Below are 22,104 nucleotides of genomic sequence, written 5' to 3' on the forward strand. Positions count from 1 at the left end.
TTATTTGCCTTTTCCTTCCCAAGCCTTTCCTTGGTTCCCTGATGAGCTTGTTGCCTCCACCAGCACTTCCAGAGAGCTTGTCAGGGAATGATGTTTCCAAAGGAAGCAATGCAATTCCATACTGTTGCTCAGCCTCAGGGTTCCTGCATCCAACAAAGCTCTTGGCAAAGGGCACTCCAAGCACTGTGAATGCCAGAGGAGACCTAACCATGCCACAGGGTGCAGGAAGAGGATGGCAAGAGCAGAGGGATGCTCACAGTCAGACGTGGGTATGTTTGCTAACATGCAGCCCAATAGGTGGGACAAGGGCTGAGGCTGAGGGGCAGGAATCTGAGTGCCCACAGCCCCTGGCAGCAACTACAGCCCAGCCCAAGGAGCCAGAACAAGCAGGGCACCCATGACTCCCTCCTGACTGTGGATAGTGAAATGGTCCCAAAGGTACCTCTGCTCTCCTGCCCCTACAGTGCCTCCCCCTCCTTATTTTCAATTATCAAAGCAAAAGAACACACACACAAAGGAAAACAGCACAAAACAAAACAAAACAAAAAACCCACAAAAGACAACAACAAAAAAATAACAAAAAAAAAAAAAAAAAGAAGAAAAACAAAACAACAACAAAAAAAACACTACCAAAAAAAGAAATTAATTAATGATTCATGCTGGAGCCTTGGCAAACCTCGCTCTGCATAAGTTCAAAGCAGGAACAATAAGTATTTGGCAAAGAGGAGGGAGTGGGCTCGTGCTTGGCGGCGTATGGTGCAGAGTGCTGGCAGCATCGCTCCCACCGCCGTGCCCGGCACCGCAGGGGCCACGGGAACGGCACCGCCGAGCTGCTCCAGCCAACTGTCACATCCTGCCCAAGGGATCAGCCACAGCCCAACTGTGGATAAACGGGCACAGAGGCCCAGGAGGAACACACCACTGCTGCCAGCGCTGGCCGTGCGCGCCCCGCCTGCCATGTGATGCACCCTCTGCCCCACGTGCTCGCGCACATGTGCCCCCCTGAAAACCTGGGCCTGAGCCACTCCAACCCTGCATCTGGCAGAATTAGGATAATGAGAGATCTTTAATGCAATTAGTAGATGTCATGGGACATGGTCTTGTGAGTCTAGAGCAAATGAGGCTTGGATAATTGGTGTTGAAACACATATATCAGGGAGATGATTTTTTTCCCCCCCCGCCAGAGCTGAAGGCTGGAACACGCTGTCAACTGATCCCGTACAAATGCGTTTGGCTATTCGCTGGCGGCAGCTTCCAAAGTTCTAGTGTGGGGCCTCTGCCAGGCAGGCCTGCAATCCTAGCAGCAGACAAGCTGTCATTTGATTGTTAAAAGAACTGCCTGGAAAGTGGCTTTATCCCTACATGCATGCACAACACCCACACACGTGCTCACGTGCATGTGAGCAGCCAACAGGCACTGGCAGTGGCAGCGTTCCAGTTGCCCTGAGCCCTGCTTGCAGCTCCACTTTCCTTCTGCTCAAGTGGAAGTTCACTAGGGGTATAAGGGTGGTCTTAATCTGTGGCACACCCAGCCCTGTTAGGGTCGAAGTGGGAGCAGAGTGGTCTGACTGCCCCGCGACAGGGGAGAGGGATGCACTGCATGCCTTCCTGTCAGAGGGATCTGCCATCTCCCAGCACTTTCCCCAGCAATGGGCCCCCACCAGTACAGGACACCTCCACCCCTTGGTGGTCAGGTCAAAGTCATAAACAAATCTACTTATATGTTGTCTCAGCAGCACCTCCAAATACCAGACTAGGACAGACGCTGCTTTCCCAGATAGCCAAACCTGCTCTGGGGCATTTGCAGGGCACATGTAATCAAAAAGCCATGAATTTTCAGAAAATGCAATAGCTGGTCTGTGCAAGGTTCCTAAATTAAGAATTTTGCTTTGCACTAAACTCAGTGAATCAAAATCACCTGCAGAACAGGACTCGGGAAAAACCCAAGCCCTTGCATTTTGCTGGGAAATATTCAGGAATTTTGCCACAGTAAGGGAAAAAGTATTTCATTTCTCAAGCACAAACCGTAATAAAATGTTAAATACAACCTGGATATTAAATTAAAACATAAAAGTCAAAACACATCAAATCAAAGAGACACATTTGAATTTCCTGGACACTGTCAACAGATGGAAGCCAGAATGATTTGCTTCAATACTCTCCCACCTGAATTTTGGTTTCATGGCTACACGCCGATTCTGATAACGCAGTCTGATAAAAAATGTATTTTCCAATGGAAAATTTTATCCCTGATACCCTCTGCCTGCATTTCCAGAGCATCTGATGGATGATGCAGGGGATGGAGATGGTGTCCCTCCAGGGCAGGTCCCCAGTAGAGAGGGGATCAGCCTTGAGATGCTGCCCTGTGCTTGGCTGGTGCAGGACCAGGGGAAATTGATCCAGTCTATGCCCCTTAATGAACGGGAAAGCATTCCCATGGGTTATTAAGCATTTGTATGGGTTTGGAAACCATAACCGTGTCACCACAATAAAATTATGGATAAACACAAGGCAGGCCATTGGAGTGCAACAGAGCACAAGGCTGGAAGAAGGGTGCTGTTCCCTCCTCCAGCCTCTCCCAGTATTCACTGGGAATGATGGAGATGGCAACAGGCAGCCTGAACCATCAGCTGTGCACCAGAGCACCTCTGCCAACCAGCCCTGGGCAGTCCTGCCTTGCTAAAGCCAAGCTGGGTACCAGGCTGCGCCAAGGCAAGCACTGCGAGTGCTCCCTAGGGACAAGTCACTTCTGACAGCAAAAGTGGGAATCAAACCCTGGCTGAGCCACTGGTTCTTACTGGTTCTTACACTCCAGGTTCTTACACTGAAGTGCAGCCCCAGCCCCTGCAGATGTATCTGTGGGGCTCCAGCCCCCAGAAGCAAACCCACAGCATCCGAGAGACACCTGTTTGAAAAACAAAGGTGGGGAACAGCAAGCCCATGGCCTTGGTCTGTGGCTGTGCAGCCCTGTGTTCCTGAGGCAGAGGAAGGGCACCAGGAGGAGTGCCTGGCTCACAGAGCATTTCATGAGGGTTCAGCACTTCATTAGGCAGCCACGGAGCCCCGTGAAACCCCACTCTCCCCTCTGGGGCAGCAGTGCCAAGGGCACCAGGCTGGTGCCAGGGGGCAGAGAGACCAGAGTGTCTCTGCCACGGCTGGTGGGGGACCAGGGCATGGAGGTGCCAAGCCCTCCAGCCTTGCAGGGCTCACCACATGACACTGGCGTGTTCAGCCTTCACGTGCTGCTGGTCCAGAGGTCCCCCTGCCTGGCCTGCCTGCACCCCTGCCCACCACACAGCAGCACAGTACCATGGCTGCCTGTGGGGAGCAGAGACCGGGGCTAGCTGCTTTCTGCAAGGCAGGGCTTCCCCCAGGCACTGGGCACCCCACGTTAGTGTAGCCCATGGACACAGCCTGGCTCCAGATGCAGAGCAGACGAGGCTAATGCATGCAACATCTTCAAGTCAGAAGTGAAAGAGCAGCTGAGAGGCAGCTCTGTGGCCATCTGCCAGGTGATGCAAGCAGTGCTTTCATAATTCAACAGGCAGTAAAGTCCCAGAGCAAGGTAAGAGCAAGGTAAGGCCAGCAGCCTGTCTCGGGGAAGGCATCTGAGAGCAGGGAGACCACCTGAATCCTCAAGCCCCCAGGTATGTACGTGCAGAGGGGAAGCACAGATGCCCTGTGAGCGCCCTGCAGAACCCACTGCAGGATCAGGTAAAAGCAGGTGCTTCTTTATAGGGTTAGATAGTATTGAGATGAATGAGAACAGGAAATAGAGTTGGAGTAATGAGGGCAGCAGTGTGGAAAGTCCTCAGCCCTTAGGGGCTAGGCTGAATAGCTGGAAAGAAGATTTACCTAAGATCTGCCACTCTCTGTCAGACTCGTAGTGCAGAGCACGTACTCCTGTCCTGGGGATTCATCGGCTCCAGCTGCCAGTGAAAGGGAGATGGGATGCCTTCCTGAGGGGTTCCTCCAGTTCTGCCACAAGTTGTCAGGTTCCAGAGCACTTGTGCAAGCAGCAGAGAAGGGGCTTTCTCTGGATGTCATTCCTGCAGAGTGCAGTTAGAGGTCCTGGATTTCGTGGCATCACAAAACCACGAAGATGGCACTTGGATGTCCCAGCCTGAGGAGCTTGGGTCTCACTGGGTAATTTGCCAGACCCATCCACCATGCTCCCCAATTCTCTACAGGCTGCCTTGCTAATCTCCAGCTCTGCTGACCCAATGGGATGTTGGGACCAGTGATGACAGAAGGGGAAAGCAGGTGGCAGCTGGAAACCACCACTTAAGATATATCCAGAAACTATCACTTAAGATACAGCTCAGCACAAGAACCCCAAAGGCCTGACATTCCCCAGCCAAAGGGTGTTCAGAGCTGGCACTGGCAGTTCTGCTGCCTGGGGAGATGGGAAGCACCAGGAGAGCCCGGGCAGCACAAGGAGGGTTAACTTGCAGCCATGGGAGCAGAAAATGAGGTTCCAGTTATTAGCTGATTTATTGGTCTGTCCTCAATTGGCACTCAGGACTCAGAAGAAAATGTTCCACTCCAAAGCATTAAGCATCTTCAAAGAGCAAAAGCATTAAAAATTGAAATCATAAAATAGACATGTAAATATAGCAGAGGTAAACGGGGCAGCAAGGAGAAGAGCAGAGCAAAGCCAACCCCAGCCAAGCCTGCAGGGCAGAGAAAGGGCTGTGCCAGGGGGCTGGAGCCATGCTGGGGTGGCTGCAGTCCCCCAGGCTGGGGGGACAACCTGTGGGGAATCTCTGGATGGCTTCCCTGAGTGACTGCCCTGCTTGCCGAGCTCTGCAGGGTGCAACCATGCAAGAGAACAGAGGTGACTTGCTGCATGCATGTGGGAGCCTCACCCCACGGCCCCTCACCACCCTCCACTGGCCTGTACTTGATACCCTAAAGTATGTAGGGGTTTATACTCCCCTTTCCCCCATGAATCCTTCCCAAAACCACTTCAATTGTGGCAAGAGACGAGGAGCAGGGCTGCCTGCCAGCAGTTCACCTGGGTCAAGTGAACTCAGTGAAGTCACCCAGCCACCCCACCCTATGTCAGGAGTCACAGCTGGATGGCAAACCAATGCTGTCACCTCTTTGGGCAAGGGCAGTTTGTCACATGCAGTATTTCACAGAGTCTGGGACAAAAGCACTCACTTTCCTCCTCTTCTACAAGAGCAGGGCAGAACAGACCCAAGGTCCTCTGAGCCCCTCTGGCCAGCTGTCTGCAAGGCAACATGATGGTGCCACCCTTCCCAAAGCACCTGCCAAAGGAGAGGGCTCAGCAGCAGTCCTTGAGCCTGGGGATGGGCTGCTGGAGGGGCCCTTCCTGGGCATAGAGGAAGGGAAGGGACCTGATGTAAATCACTACCCCTACGTGAGAGCCCCTTGCTGGGCTTGGGAAGTTTAATTGGAAGCTGAGAACCACTTCACATGTTGCTCCAGCACCTGGCCCAGCGTAAGGCACCATCTGCCAGCAGGGATGGCAAGCCAAGGGACAGATGTGGAAAAAGGGGGGAGGGAAGGAAGGACACAAAACCTCCTTGCCACAGTGGGAACATGCATCTCCCTGGGGGACTGGTATTTGGAGACAAGTGTGTGGCAATCCCATTCCCCTTAGGAGCAGCAAGTAATGTACTGGGCTGTCTGTTGACTGTATTTTCAGAGCTACCTGCAGAGATACCAAGCCCTTCCCATTGCTTCACGGGAGGGTGGTAGATGCTCAGCCCCTCTCCAAACCCACATCAGACTGCGCTCAGGGGTGGGCTTTGCACCTCCACACAGAAGAAGTGAACCCCCACAAGAACCAGCAAACCAGCCAAGAGACAAAACACCAATGGTCACGCTAACCTTTCAAACCTCTGGAAGCACAACCATCTTCTTGGTAAAGGTCTCTAGTGAGGAGGTGGGAAACCACCATGTCCTCCAGAGTCCTGGAGTCCCTGAAGGGTCCCATCCCACTTGTCGTTCAGCGAGAGGGACCACCACCACTGCCCCTGACCACGCTCTGGCACGAATTCAGCTCTCTTGGCACCCATACCTGTTTTTCCTCTACACGCAATTTTTTTCTTAATTGGGAGCTTGTTAATTATCCCAATACTTCGCGGAGGAAATAAACAGCAATTAGAGAAATAAGCGGTATTTTTATTCCCTGGCACTCTTTGCAGAGCTCCCTGACGCCTCCCATCCACGGCTCCCACACGGGCACATGCTGCTGCCTGCTCCGGCATCGCTGCCCGACTGCTCTCCTCCGTCTGTTCCCCGCGAGCAGGGCACTGCGGTGGTGGGCTGCCTTGCTCTCCCCCGGGGAGGAAGCGTTACTGTGTGAAAGCAGCAGGCTGTCCCACTGTAATCTGTTCTAAAAGTCATAAATTGCTGAGAAAAGCCAGTTTTCCCGCACAACAGAAGGTTAGCGTGTTTAAAGAGAGCACTGGAACTGTTTTTATTAATCAGAACCGCTATAAAGAAAGCATTTTAATTAACATAATTATCCTGTTTGAGAGAGGCAGCCCGTACCTCACAGATACTTTTCAAACTAAAGATGGGGGCTGTCACAGTCAGTCATAATTAAGCAAAATGAGCCAGTTTTCCTTGCTCCATATCTGCCTCCTCCCAGCCACACATTTCCCCTTTCCTTCAAGGCAAGCAGAGACAACATCATGCCATGGGGTGGCAGAGCAGGTCCCCATCCCTGCCTCCAGCATGGACCAGTCGGGATTAAGTTCCATCCTAGCCAGGAGGACTGGACTGTCCAACTCTGGGCATGGACTGAGCTGCAAACAGTGAACCTGGAAGATGGAGGTGGCTATAAAAAAACCCCACAAGATCTGTATGACTTTGTTTGCGGCACAGTCTCACAGTCAACAGCTAAAAGACTTATTCTCATTGGAAAAGACAAAAAGTAAAAGCATAAAAAGCCTGGCACTGAGCCACCCCCCAGCACAGAGAGAGGAGCAGGTAAGGGAAATAAAATCTGGCATGGGCAGGCAGCTGTGTAAGGCATCATGTGGGTTTGTCTGAGCATCCCAGACAAATCCTGCAGGGCAGCGAGTTGACCACGAGCTGCAGCCTTCATCGGCAGCCCTCCTCCTCCTGCCTGAGGCACGAGGCTCCACCACATGCCTTAGGCAGCATCTTTCATGCTTTCTCCTGACACAGTAACAGGCTCAGTAGCTCTCTTGACACGTCCCTGCCTGCTCTTTGCCCCCGACACCGATGTCCCCCTTCTAAAGGGCAAGATGGGGCACACAAGCCACATAAAGCAACCAGCCATCAGCTCCAGCCCCGCCATTCTCTGCTTCAGCCGAGACCTCCTGTACCAGCAAGGTGTCCTGGAGCAGGACACACACCTAGGGCTGAAGGCAGCACCTTCAGCAACCAACCAAAGTCCCTTCATGGCAGCACCACTCAGTATTTTAACAGGTATTTTAAAGGATGTTCTGCTATTTTGCAGAACGTGCAGTATAACAGACTGTTAACAATCAGTGTTTTTAATTTAAATCTCCTTAATTTACAAGAGATGACTCTGAGTTGATGGGTCTGCCCTGAAATGGCACACCACTGGAGATGCTCATGCCATGTCCTTAATTCACACCCAGTGTCACCTCAAAAAGACCAAAGTCATTGCACCGAGCTCACGGCCCCACGGCCCCATGGACTGCAGGGCCAAGAGCACCCATCCTGCCCATACAGCACTCAGTGCTGGGTATCACCACCCAGGGGCAGCCCATGCTCCCTCACGGCCAGTCAACTGCTCTCTGCAGGTATAACAAGCGAAAAATTGGAAAAGAGGTACTTTCAGATTTTATTTTATTTTTTTTTGCACGGTTTCCTTAAGAAAACAAGTCTTGTGCCATCGCGTGCCCCAAGTGTTGTAAGTCTCCCCTAATTACTCTCCAATTCATCAGTCAAATTCAGCAGCGTGTGAGTGACAGCTGGAAATCTCAAAGTTATTGAATTCCTGGAGGTTTCATGGAAATAGGCAGGCGGATAGAGTGGAGAGGCCTTCCCTGGCTCAGCTGAGCCAGGCTGCAGCACGAGCCTGGGTCTTTTGAGGTGCCAGAGGATCCACACTGGAGAAAGGAATAGCACAAAAGCCCTGATGATGCAGGGAAAAGGCTGCATCAGGGGATGTAGCGTGCTAGATATTGAAATCAGTCAATCTTCAGGTATTAGCCCCTGGAAAAGCAGCCTTCAGTAATGCTGAGTGGCATGTTAACAACCTCTTTTCAAACAGGAAGCACAATTTTCATGGGAAATTCAGGTTTTCTTGGTGGAAAAATTAAAATATTCAGAACAGAAAACATCAAAGACACTTTTCTTCTTTGGTTCAACACAAACTGACACATTTCAGGTGACTAAAAAGACATCTGGGACCCACCATGGGAAGTCTAGAAGCATTTTCAGCAACCAACCTTTGCTGGGCAGGGGTCAGAACTTATGACAGCCTGCTCCAGATGTCCCAGGAGAACCAGACAGGGACATGAACAAAAGCAGAGCACAGGGTAGAGGCACCAGGCAAAGCCTTGGGCTTGCTGCTGTGAAAGGTTTTGTGTGGCACATAGGAGGGTTTTATTGCAGGCTATGAAGCACCTGCTTAGAGATAATCTCAAGACCTACTTGTAAGACCAAGTAAAAATACCTCTCCTGGTTCTGGATTGTGAGAGCTGGGAAGGAGGGTTCCAAAATTGGGTTCTCTCCCCGCCCACACGGAGGATGGGGTTGTGACACCACAGAGAAGCTGTTTGTAGGTCTCCATTCACAGGCTACCAGGCAGGCAGCCTCACCCTCCCTCAGACAGGGGCATCTGCCTTTCCCAGCTCCCAATCCCTGGTATAAATAGGACTCCTTGATGGAAGAGTTGGGGTTGGTGGAATTCCACGGCGCTGCACGGCATTGCATGGCATGGAACAGCAGCTCTTCCAGCCACATCCCCTCCTTCTGTGGCCCCACTGCTGGCCAGGCAGCCCTCACAGCCCTAGGGGAGCCTTCCTCCCTGAGCCTGCTCACACGCTCCTCTCATCACAAGCCCAAGCTGCAGCAACACGAAGCGACACTCATAAACTCCTTAGAAGGGAGATGTTAATGAGCACTGAGTGGAGGGTGAGAAAAGCCCTTAGGTCTGTTGCCAGAGCTGATGAACATCCCCCAGCCACAGAGCCCCACTCAGGCACACGGCACGTGGGGAGAGCCGGACCCCGAACTGCCACCCCACAGCTTGGGGCAGGAAGGGACAAGGTCCCTCAAAGCCTCACTGATCCCTTGCTTAACCTCAAAAAACACCTCCTGCAAGCCTCCTGTAAAGCCATGGGGTTCTGGAATCGCAGGTCCTGCCGGGATGGGACGCTCTGCACCTGAGGAGGAGCAGGAGGCCATGCCACGCCTGCCCGCATCGGCGAGCGGTTTATGCTTGGGTTGCATAAATAAGTCGCACGCCAGGTTTTATATTGGGAACTCGGTTCTGAGCTTGTGTAACTCTGATTTATTTTTTTTATTTTTTTTTTTAATGCAGCCAGGAAATCGCCATATAAAGTGTATGTACAAAAATAACGATCTTCCTCAGCTAACCGGCCACGTGAGCGGTGCCGTTTGCGTGGCCCTGCCCCTCGGTCCCCACGTACACTGCCTGACACGTTTTTTTACGGTGACAGACTGCCCTTTGGGGGAAATGTGATTTAATTTTTAGTATAACCTTAAAAAAAGGAGACTAGCAAAGCAGCTCTCCCATAAATTTTGTAAGTGACATTTATTTCTCTGCACATTAGCACTAGTGATGGACAAATGTGGAATACAGGGGTTTGGTTCAGAGGAGCAGCCATCTTCTCACTGCCAGCTCCAGTGGGATGAGGCAGCTGTACTTGGGCTCGCCTCAGGCACTGCCTGGAAAATCTCCAGATGCTGAGCCCTCTTCTCCCTTCAAGACCTCAACACAAAATGTAGCCCCTCTGTGCCTTAGGGGGCTCTGGGTACTCCTTTTGGTGTCTGGAGACCCCACCTCTAAGGAAGCTCCCACTTCCTTGCCCATGGGCCAGGTATCAGCAGTAACACAGCAAAGTTTCCCACTGGCTCAGCCCATAAAAGCATCTCTGGCATGCTCAGATCCCTGCCCATCCTTGCCAAGGTAAGATGGAGTTTGCTTTAAGAACACAATAGATCTTCCTGGTCACCAAGGCAAGCTCCCTGCTACCCAAGCCTGCCAAGTCTTGGGTAGATATAAAAGATCTCAGCAGCTGGGTTTTTAATTACAGGGACTAGAAATCAGGCTCTGTGGAGTCACACCAGGTTTTCATGGTGGCTCAGGCAAACACAAACCATGCCAAAACACCACACAAACTGTGCTGAACCCCCTTCAAACCATGCCATACCCCCAAAGGCTGAGCTTGGAGGAGAACAGGTGGGTGCTTCACAGCACAGCCCTCTCCAAAACATGGGTGCAGGGGTTTTGCACTGCTGGGTGCCAGGGTCAAATACTGTCATATGTGCCTGGCCAGAGGAAAATGCAAGGTGCCACTAAATCCATTATATCCATATGGATTCTGGCAGAGACAGAGGGACAGGAGATGTCTGATTTACTACCCTGGGGCTGGACTAGACCAAAAGAAACACTTCCAATTCCTTGGCACTGATAAAAGATCAGAGGAGCAGAGAACAGAGGACTGTTAATGGATAGGGAAGCTTGGTGTGATTTGTGGCACAGCTATTTGCACCTAGGAAAAAGCAGGCAGCAAATTTGCCAGTGTCAGCCCTGCCATGACAAGTCCTTAAGTGTTGCCCTGGCTTCTGGTACACAGGGATCTGCAGAGACAGTTCGTTTGAATTTCTAGGGAGCAGGTCGTATCAGAAACTGAACTCTGAGTCCCAGAAGACTTGGGCACCACCACTGCAAAGTGTTTCAAAATAGCCACAACTGGCTTTCCCCAGTCTCTGACAGAGGCTGGAGACTGTAAAAAGCCTTTTCTTTGGACAGACAAGCGTTTCCCTCTGCTGAGGTGGCTCAGCATCCCTGGAGCATCCCATGTGCTCCTGAGGATACTTCTTTCTGCCTTTCCTGGAGCAGTGCTTGGGCTCCCTTCTGGCCAAGTGGATGTAAATGCTGAGCAGAGGCAGCAACAGCTGCCCAGGTCTGACTCTGGCAGCAGGTGCTGCCCTGTCCCAGCACCAGCAGCAGCCCAACCACCTCTGTGAGACCAATGACTGACCCTCACTCCTCCTCCTCACACAACCCAAGCCAAAGACATCTTCTGGAGTTGCCCAACACTGCTGTCCTCTGCTGCCAGACTCCCAAGGAGTGCTGCCTGCTGCCTACCACTCTCTCAACAGGCGCTTTGGCAACCCAAGCTATTATTTCCCAGGCTGTTGAATTAGTTCTTGCACTGGCATCACCAGGCACCTCCGAATTCCCACATCAAGTCTCAGTTGTTCCCCAGCTCTTCCCTGGCATCTCCACTCAACAGCGGCATAAGCCAGTCATGTTTTGGCAAAGGGGTGCCTACAAAGCCCCAGCTGTAGCCCTGACTTAAAAAAATACAAGCATATGAAAAGAATAAGGCAGCCTGGTGAAGTAGGCAGCCTCAACAAGGCTGAGCAGTGCTGACCACTGGGACCCATCCCCAGGGTTAGGGGTGGCACCCATGGAAGCCCTTTCCTCCTCCGCAGCAGCGGCTTGCTGTGAACATGCAACCGAGCCAATTCTTTCTCTGCATCATACCCCACAGGCCCAGGAGGATTAGAAATAAGGACGAACATCAGGTCAGACATGTCTCCCGCTCACAGCCATGCACACATCTGCCTCTCCCAAGAGCTTGGAGTCACAAGCACAGCCCCCAAAATCTGGTCTAACACATGTGGGTGAGGAGGGAGCAAAACCCCCTGGTTGGCCCAGAAGGCTGAAGGGTCTGAGGAGGAGGCTCAGAGATGCTCAGACGGAGCTTTCCATCCTCTCTTGCTCAGCTGACCACGACTGCTGGTGCCTGACAGCCAGAGACCCCATGGGGTCCTCACAGACACATGTTGAAGGAGACCAAAACACCCTTTCTCCCTCCCCAAAATGCCGTGTTTATCTGAACACCAGTTTATGGCAGATCTAAGGGAGTCCATTCCCTTTTGAGTTAAGATTTAAAGTTTTAACAAAAGCAACTCAGTGTTTTTGCCTAGGAAAGCTGTTGGGAGCACCAGCAACTCAATCTCTACTGAAAAAACCTCATTTCTCTAAAAACACGAGACCATAAAACATGGGCAACACAGAACCTCAGATTGCAAAGGACAACAGTTTTCCCGCGTTTCTGCTGGGCCACGAGGAAAAAAAACCATGTCTGACAACATCTGCAAAGAGAGTCGTCGTGAAACCTTCAGAGACCAGCAGGCAGAGCAGGTTCCCAGCCTCTTCCACCAGCTGGGGGCACAGTGAAAGATGCCATCAGTCGCTGTATGGGGCATTTACCTTGTACTTTGCTTTGCTGTCCGTTGTTTTGCATGCCCAGGAAGTACCTGCCACATTGTCAGCAGCCCCCTGCGAGTTCCAGGACAGCAGCCCCAGCGGATCTCTTCCAAGATGCTCCCATCGACTACAGGGGGACAAAGCAATCAGGGAGCAGACAAGGAACACACGGCTTTCCCATTGTGGAGAGACTGCTGGGATTTGTTGGAAGGCATCCAATTAGTTAACAAGCACTCCAGAGCTGAGTCTGGTCTGGAATCAGCAATTAATTACCACAAGGCAAGTGAGAGTGAATATATTGGAGGAACCTGCATCTGTCCTCGGGATGGACCTAGGAGAAGAGGGTGTGCCCAGCAAACCCATACTGAAATGGAGAGGAGCAGCTGGCAATGAGCAAGCAGGATGATGTGGCTCCTGAAAAGATGCACAACACTAGGAGTGAACACCACAACTGGTCCCTGTCCCAGATGTCCACTACCAGGAACTGGCACTGCTTAGAGCCTCCAGCTCTGGAGCTGGTCTTCCACATCAGTCCCAGCCTGTCACAGGCAACACAAGTGCTGTGGGCACACAGAGGGTGAACACTTTGTTTCTGATGAGCAGTGATGGAGTAATTAAGTGAACAAGACACATCAGCTTGGCTGGGCGCCTCCTGCTTCCACCCTCCACAAACACCACGGTTTTGGAAATCCTGGAATAATTCCCTCATATTCATTTTCCTCATTAGTCTTCTGCTCTGGGTTCCTGAGCATGCTCCAGTGCAGGAGGGCACATCAGCTTCCAGGTCCACGGTGGCTCAGAGGAGCTGGGCTGTCACCAGCAGCATCAGCCCTCCTAGATGCAAGAAGTCTCCCACCAGGTTCTTCTCATTGAAAATCAATGTCTGGGCCCTGGGAAGAAGGAGAATACCTCCTTCCAAGACATTCACAGCCAAGCCTCGCAGCTCCTCGTTACCATCCGCCTCTCCAGAGCGTGTCCCCATGCAGCAGGAGCTGCAGAGCAGCTCTGCATCCAGCCCCTGTAATAAATTAGCCAGGGATTCGGGCATTTCGGCACAGCTGCCTCATCCTCTGCCAGCATGACAATGTGATTAATTTTGGGTGCGGATGAAGCTCATTTATCAGAGGCACGTGATGGCCGCGCAGGCTGCGGGGCCGTGCGGGGAGCCCCAGGGTGCGGGGCAGAGCGGGAGCAGAGGCAAAAGGCAGGAGGCAGGGAGGGAGAGTGAGGGGCCAAGCCTGGGGCATCTCTCAGGAAGGCTGTTTGCCACGTCGGCTCATGATTAAGCATGCTGGGGAAGAAGAGCCCGTGCAGGAAGAGAGCTTTTATCTCTGCTAACACACACGGCCGCATCTGGGGAGAGGTGTGCAACGGGAGGGGTGTAAGAGGATCGGGGAGAAGAAGCCATGAGCCAATTACCATGCTTCAGGAGAGGCAATTCTACCCCCATGGCCACTTCTCCCCCCACTGCCCCCTCGTCCAGGCCATTTTCCACTTTCCCCTCTTTTCTGAGGACTGACAGGTGCTGTTCTCCCTGTCCCCACTCTGCAGCCACAGACACTTGCTCTTTGCTGCTGGCAGGAGCGTGGCCAGAGCTGCTCCTGCAGGAATTGTCTGTGAAGACAGAGCTGTTAAGTTCACTTCCCAATGTAACACAGCCCTGACAGAGAAAAATCACTTGGTCAGTTCATCCACCCATTGGCTGGAGTTTTGCCATGTGCTGGAGTAGCACCCAGCACAGCAGTGCTGCTTGCTCAACACGGCACAGCTCTCCTGAGGGCCTGAGCTGCTTCCAGCTGAGGCTGCCAAGGTCACAAGCAAAGCATCACAGATCAGGAGTCTCTCCACAGTTTTGGAGCGAGGAATAGCTTTTGTGGTGAGCTGATGCCACGCCAGATGCCCTCCAGTGAGATGGTTAGATACGCTCCAGACAGTGGTGTTCCCACCCCAGAACAGGTCTGTCTCAGAGCAAGGCCACGCCAGCAGCACCCAAAACCCCGAGATCACCATAACAACCCTCTCTTTGAGAATTTTAGGCCCCAGCTAGTGAACCATTTGCTGCTGAAGAAAAGAAAAACCCTCAAGTTCAACGGGGCCAATCCTTGAGCACACGACTGGTGTTGACGCCTTCCGTGGGGCTGAATTATGAACCCAACAGGTGGCATCAAACAGAGAAGCTGCTTTTTTGATAAATACATATTCTTTAAAGAGAACACGTGAAGAGGACAAAGGTGAAGATGGCACAATACGTGGCAGCTGTGCTGATTGCAAGACAGTCCTGCTAATTTATCCCAGCACAGAAGCAGGACCCTTTCTGCTGGGTTAAAGGATAGAAAACCCATAGGGATTTTAGAAGTGTGAAAACATCAAACGCTGGATGGCACAGAGACTGAAGCCCAAGAAAGACGAGAAATTTTATCTTTTTACCCACTGAGTCCCCCAGGAGAAAGTCAGCCAGGTAGCTGGTGGCAGAGAGAGTGGCCTGAGAGGAGCCCATTCCTGGAAAGGTTACAGGTAATGACACTAGCTTGCAACCAGGACTGCAACCTCTGACTTTTACATTTCTTCCAGGTCCTAAATGCTCCTCTAAGCCTGGCTCCTCTGCAAAGGTCCCCAGGCAGGCTGTGCTCTCCTTCCACCCATCACTTCACCTTTTTGTTGTTCCAAAGGACCCCAAGTCCCACCCAGTGGCAGAGCCCTCCCAGCTTTTATTGCAATCATTGTGCCAATCACTCAGTTGAAGTTTTCAATTCCCATCTGACAAAGTTTACCCAGGAAGGATTAAAGATGTCCACACAGTTTCCCTTTGTGGATTACGGAAAGGCAGTGATAAATGTATTTCAGACTATTTTTACACAGTGGGGAAATAATCCGTGCTGGGGTGAAGCATCCCGGGAGCTGGCTGCTTGAGAGAGGCTCACTCAGGCTCTTACACCTGCCTGGGAAGCAGTGATGGTGCCTGGCCTCACTGCCCCACCAGCACCACACAATGCTTTCACACTGGCATGCACTCAGCAAGGAGAAGGGGATTGCACTTACCAGAGCCGAAATCCTACAAGGACCTGCTGGCAAGGCAAGGAACCTGGAAAGGAAGAGAAAGAGGGATGTGGTTCAGTGGGTTGGCTCTGGACAGCAGCAGGTGGTTTAGGAGGGTGACTGGGGAGTGTTGGTGGGGCCCAGGGGTGGGATGGGGCAGGTTGTCCCACGGCAGCACCCTCAGACAGGGCTGTGCCACTGTGAGCAGGAAGGAAGTGACCTGCCCTTGCATTGCACCAGGACCATCTAAATTAGTCAGGGCCACCTAAATTCACCCAGCCCTGCTCTCCAGGGTCTCCAGGTGCTCAGCTGGCACTGGGGGTGCTGCAACCTGCCCCACACAATGGGAACTCACCAGGGGATTAAGGAGCCATTCGCTGCTCCCGTCCTGGTATGAACACGGGGCTGCCCCATCAATGTTCTCCTCTCATCAGCTCCTGGAGCACACCATGCAAATCAGTGCTAAGGACTCACAACAATGCACCTGGGAAACCATAAATATCTGTGAAAAATCTCTCCATAAATCCACATGAAGGGGAATTTACTGCGCTTTCTTTAGAGATTTCTCCGGGTGTTCCCTATTAAACCACTGTGCTTGTTTGCATAAGTATTCCTCAGACAGTAAAGTCTTCCCTGCCATCAGTTATCAGCTCTGCAAACAGGAGCAGCACCAGGCATGGGACATACAAACACCCAGCTGTAAAGATGAGGGACTGGCTCCTCACCTTGAAAAGAAATAAAGGATATTAATTGCTTAGCGTAACCACAGCACACTCCCAGCAAAGACAGGGTGAACTGGTAGCCCTGACATGTACAGAACATCTGGGAAAAGGGAAACAAGCCAAAAACCTCTTGGTGTGCTCTCAGGGTGTGCCATACAATGGCAATGCTATGGCAGGAACAAGGATTTTTCACATCATTGGGGAAAAAAGTATCAAAAGGAGAAGAAATTCACAACTGCTGGAATCAGCCCAGCACCCAAAGAAATTGCTGTAATACACTGTCCAGCCCATACCAAGGCCACTATAAAAGTTAGAGAAGGAAATACTTTAGCTGACATAGCCTCAATGAGTACACTTCCTAGTGATAATACATCAGTTACCAGGCCTCCACAACATGAAATGATGACCCAGGGCCTTATTAAAGGAGTTCAGATACCTGCTGGTCTCATCTGATGGATGGTTGACCCAACACAACATATATATGCAGAAGGGTGTTGAAAATAAGAGAAATATGCTTAATGGTATCAGCCCACGCCTCTGGAAATACAGGTACCTGATATGCAACCTGGAGATGTAATTTTAATTAACGTGTTCTCATGGAAATTCAAATTGGAACCCAAGCGGGAAGGGCCAAATACCATCTTACTGCGTCCCTATTTTGCTGCTAAAATTTTAGGAAAAGAAAGTTGGATACACCATTCTGACATCAAGCAGGTGGTAACTGGCCAGCCAGCTGACGAATGACTGACTCCTGGAAAAACTCTCCCATCAACCAAGAGTGGAGTGGGACATCTCACTACTCTTGGTATTAATGACTCTGTTACTGCCACAGCATGGCTAAGGATAAAAATGATGGATGATCCGGATTAGTGGAAAGTTAAAAAAACCCAGAAGGAAGACAGGAACAAGGTTCCCAATTCCTGAAACCCCCGATGGGGAGGCTCTCACTTTCAGTTGTCAATCAGATAAGGTTTATAATTTAGCCTTGACAGAGGGAAGCAGTAGGGACAGGTATCATTGCCTCAGTAATATCACTTGCTGCTCAACACTTAACACCAGTTGTTACAAGATGACAGATAATAGTTTAAAAAGTAATAGTAAAGGTTAATGTCACTTGTGGAAGTGTTGACCCAGGACTCACTACCCTTTCTCTGCTCAGCCCCCTTCAAAGCAAAACAAAAAGGGATGCAACTGGTACTACAGGGACAGGACTTGGAGTCCTAAATGGTATGGATGTTGAAGTACTCCTAAATAAACTAAGTGCAACAACAAGTGATTTAAGCAATTAGAACACCCATTGTGATCCTCTCTATTAGTACTGGGGACTAATCAATGGCTCTTATCTAATAGATTGCCTCAGTGGGAGAAAATTAATAAGAGAGACACTTGGATTGGTCCAGGGCAATCTTTCACCCACTCTTAGCTGTATCCACACTCAACTGTGGATGCACTCTACAGGGGCACAGGAGGGTGCCTACATGAGGGAAGGCAAAGAAGGCACCTTACCCACAGAGATCTGAAAAGCAATTTGGGACAACACAACTCAGTTTGAAAGAGAATTTCAATCCTCGTGGTATTTGGACAGTTATGACCCCATAAAAATAAGGTCACAGTTTCTGCCTCAGTAATATAATGCTTCAGTATACACCATATACCCAATTGTTGTTTCAAATCACAACGGGATCATACTCCTTCCAACAGAACATAAACTACGGATAACACAAAGCAGACACATATGGCTAATAGTTGGTGTTGATGGGAACAACAAGGATTCATTTGTAAAAGTAACACCATTAAAGCCCAAGACATGTCTTGACACTGAGCAAAATATTTGTCATTTTTGAAACATATGCCAATGAAACCCCTAAAACTACACTTATATATATTGGAAAAGGATGTGTTTTCTTAAGGACCCTTTGTGGTTTTATTTTTGTAGGTGATATTACTGTATATACAAGTAATCATTCAAATATTTGAATTTGTAACTTTACTAGAATTATAGGGTATGGTTTTAATTATACAGCTCCTGTTACATCCCACCAGTTGTTACAGTCTAATTATACACTAGTTAAAGACTTGTTACCTATTTTGACTGGAATTAATCTCAACGCTGGTAAGGAAATTATCACAACGTGGTGACTTACATGAACTATTAAAACATACATGAATTGATGGGAAAAAAAATTCTAATCACTGCACACCATAATGTGGACAAAATATGGTGCGTGGAGAACACTGGTGGGAAACTCTCCTAGGATGGTCATCTGCAGCCAGAGGAATTTATAACCTCCTGCTCCACCCAGTGGTAATCGTCCTAGCTTTAAGTCTATTAGGTTTGGTGCTTGTAATCATTTTGTAGATACGATTATGCAAACTGATCATGCTTTTTGAAAGGCTTTGCAAGCCTTGCTAAATGTATTAGCAGGAATGCTTAAGAAAAACAAAGGGAGGATTGTAAAGAAATAAAGGATACTAATTGCTTAGCATAACTTCCTTAGTGTTAGTAGCTAGATGTGCTGCAGCTTTAGGCCCCATTTTCATCAGATGTCACCCCGTGCAGCTCCTGCAAGGCTGCCTGGAGAGCATGTTGTATTTCAGCTGTGACATTTCTCTGCATGTTGAACATATCCCTATCATGGCTTCCATGTACTTCTGCAGAGATGGGTGGGAGACAGGAGAAAATGAATAACATGTTTCCTTCCAGCATGAAATTGTGAGTGTGTCCTCCTCTGAGTGCAATTCGTGTGTATATGACTCCTGTAGTCTGGCTAATGCTGCTATGGATGCTGGAGATTAAGGGATTTGGGGCTGTAAAGTCTATTTCACCCATCCAGGCCTGAGAAAGGGAATGCGAGCAGGGAAAAGGTCTTGCAGAAACCGCTGGATGAAGCAGGGTCTGGCCTGCAGGTGACCATCCCACCATGTCCCCTTGCTGCTGGGGACCTCCCCCAGGCAGGTCTCAGCTTTGAGCAGCAGGGACATGGAGGAGGGCAAAAGCAGATGTCAGGACCAAAGCCCCTGCAGCCACACCCCCAGAGCTGATCCCTCACCGGTGGCTCCCAAACCCAGCATGCCACCATCAGGATGCTCCTGACCCTATGCCAAGCACTGCTGTCACATTCCCAGAGCACAGAGCCCTCCCTGGTGTGGCATGGCGAGGGCACAGTGGACACAGTGAAAGCCTTAAATGGTCACAGTGCTGCTGCTGAGAGTGCTCTCCAGGCCTGGGAGAAGAGCTGTTGTCTCCGAGACGGAGAGCTAATAACAACACCAGAAAATTTCTGCTTTGGCTGAGGCAATGGTCTCTCTCTCTGCCCCGTGGAGAGGAAAGCTGCAATGCTTCCCACTGGGCTGGACTGTGCTTCCAGCCCCCAGCCCTGCTGCACCCTGGCTCCTCATCAGGGACTTGCCCTGGGATTGCAGGTTGAGCTGATGGGGGAAGTATCCTGCCCCAGAGCAAGAAGCTGGGTAGCAAACTTCTTTGCAGCCCTCAAATCTAAGGAAGTCTCAAAAATAACTCTCCTATAGAGTCAGAATCCTTCCCAGTTCAGAGCAGGCACAGCCCAAGCCCAGCCACCATTCCTGCCCAGAGGGGAAGCCATGGCAATCTCCCTCCAGCTCCTCCAAGACAGTGTAATATGAAGCAGAGCAAATACCGAGTTGTTCTGAGAGCACTGAGGAGTGAGGCAGAGCAAGGAGATGGCTTTAACCCTAACGTTATGAGCTCAGACACAGCCTTATACATCCCCAAGTAGCAGAGGAGCTATCTCCACTTTGATCCAGATTTGATTCAAAATGGAGCATCTCCCTCAGCATCACCCGCAGGGCAGCAGCAAAGCAACCTCATTTTTCTCTGCTTTATCCCTTTTGCCACCCACTGTGTGCCTGAGGCCTCAGAGCCAGAAACCCTGGCTCCTTGGTCATGATGTGCTGGGGCAGCCCCCAGCTGTGGGTGCATCCCCCTCCTCAGGCACCCCTGAGGCTGGCACTGCCTGCCTGCCCTGCCCTGCCCAGCTCAGTGCGGCCGTGGCAGGGGGGATGGTCCCTCCCCGCACTGGGGTGGGGATGAGCCAGCACAGAGGCAGGGAAATGAGAACCTGCCGGGGCATAATGCCAATTCACCGCCCATTAACTTCCCACAAATCCTCCACTCCACAGCCTATCTTCCTCTGCCGCGTCCCCTTGCTCCCCCTCCTCCTCCTCCTCCCAGGCTAATGGTCTTTTTGGATGTGAAGACAAACTGCGTGGGTACCCTTGGCTGTGCTTGGGAGCCCTTCTATGGCAGTGTCTCTGGGAAGGTCTGATAGAAGACATCCCTGGCACCCCTTGGGCACCCTCCCAGCACCCATGGGCGATGGGACTGCCCCACACAGCACAGTTCACTGCCAAACACCCTCCTGCTCTTGTGGGATTGAATGTCAGACTCTGAACATTAACTTTTATGGCGTAATATACCCAGCACCAACCCACATTGCCAAGAGACACCCCAAAGCTATCACCACATCTGGATGGGAATGATTGTTTAAACACCCCACACAGTCCTGTGCGTACGGGATAGATTTACTGTCACTTCTTATAAAATTAGGGAGGGATAAAACCAAACAGCTGAGCAGCAATGTCTGCTGGGCAGAGCGGGAGCAACACCAGTGTGGCTCAAGGGCTTCAGCTAAAAAGGGAGCTCCAGAATAAACACCAGCAAAGCTCACCATGAGGCATCTTTGCTTACAGCTCCTGCATGAAGAGCGGATTTGACCTGCAAGCCCTCCTGACCCGCGGAAGCCCGGCAGAGCATCAGCTGGGTTTGCATCAGCACTTTCTGCAAGCAGCCACATTTCAGTGGTCCTTCGACACAGGGCAGAAGGGGCAGGGAGCTCCCCTGGGAGGTTCAGTGAAGTTTCTCAGATCAAGAACAGACGAAAAGCAATGACAATGTAGCTCAGCCTGGCCTGCCCTCCCTGCCGAGGTGCTCACTGCACTGCCTGCCACGCAGGAATTCAGTGGCCATCAGCAACACAGAGGCAACAGCAACCCTGAGACTGCCCAGAAGCAGCTTCAGATTATTCCATGCCCCCTCGTTCCCCTCGACCCAAGCTGTCCCTTCCCCACCTTCCTTCCCTGGGAGCTACATCCATGGGCCAGCAGCACTGGCTTTGCAGAGGAGATAGTTTTCACCTGGTCAGCAGAGAGCACATATTTTACCTGACAAACTGAGCTCAGCCCAAACCTTAGTTTTCCACCAGAAAATGTTTGCACAAGAAATTTGCATCCAGTCCTTTCCATCGAGAGGCACAGCTTCTCACATGAGGTAGGGGTTTAGAATACAGAGTGTTCCTCAAGGCAGCAGACAAATGCTGGACCAGAGTTAGTGGCTGGAGGCTGAATCTAGACAAACTGAGACTAAAATAAGGCCCAGTTGTGACTGTCACAAGGACTATTGCAGCTGCTGAGTTAGCAGCAAGAGGAATACTCAGTCTTTAGCCATCTCAAGGGGAAGAGAGGCTGTTCCTCCAAAGGAGGTGCCATAAGGATGTGTACAAGCAACATCCAAGAGATGTAAGTGGCGTACAACTGTGAAGGGGCTGGTTTCCACCAGTGCTACAGAGCTGTAACATGATGCTCTGGGATGGCACCAGCCTTTGCTCTAGACAGCAGATCACATCCCTCTCTGGCAGTGCTGAGGCTTGTAAGATGGGAAAGAAAAAGCATTCCTAAGCCCAGCTAACCCACCTATGAGAGCCCATAGCACGATCACATCAGTAACCATAACCCCTGAAGCACCTCCCAGCCCTCACAAAATTTCCCTTCATTGCGGCTCCCACCTTTTATCTTTAAAAACCACAACAGGCAAGCTTAAAAAAAACATGACAAATAATCCAAGGAAAAGAATACAACAGCCTTTGA

At 50.8% G+C, this 22,104-nt stretch overlaps 1 protein-coding gene across 1 annotated transcript in view; it reads right to left on the minus strand.

Moving 5' to 3' along the window:
- Nucleotides 1–22,104, minus strand: part of LINGO1 (leucine rich repeat and Ig domain containing 1) — a 140,093-nt gene that overhangs the window by 88,076 nt on the left and 29,913 nt on the right. Inside the window, exon 2 of the mRNA XM_051770359.1 lies at nucleotides 15,485–15,527. The gene's annotated coding sequence lies outside the window, so the exon portion shown is untranslated. The remainder of the gene's footprint in view (nucleotides 1–15,484; nucleotides 15,528–22,104) is intronic.

Source organism: Manacus candei, unplaced genomic scaffold (assembly GCF_025592945.1).
Source record: "Manacus candei isolate 608988 ecotype Guabito, Panama unplaced genomic scaffold, ASM2559294v1 h1tg000119l, whole genome shotgun sequence".
NCBI classification, from domain to species: Eukaryota; Metazoa; Chordata; class Aves; order Passeriformes; family Pipridae; genus Manacus; species Manacus candei.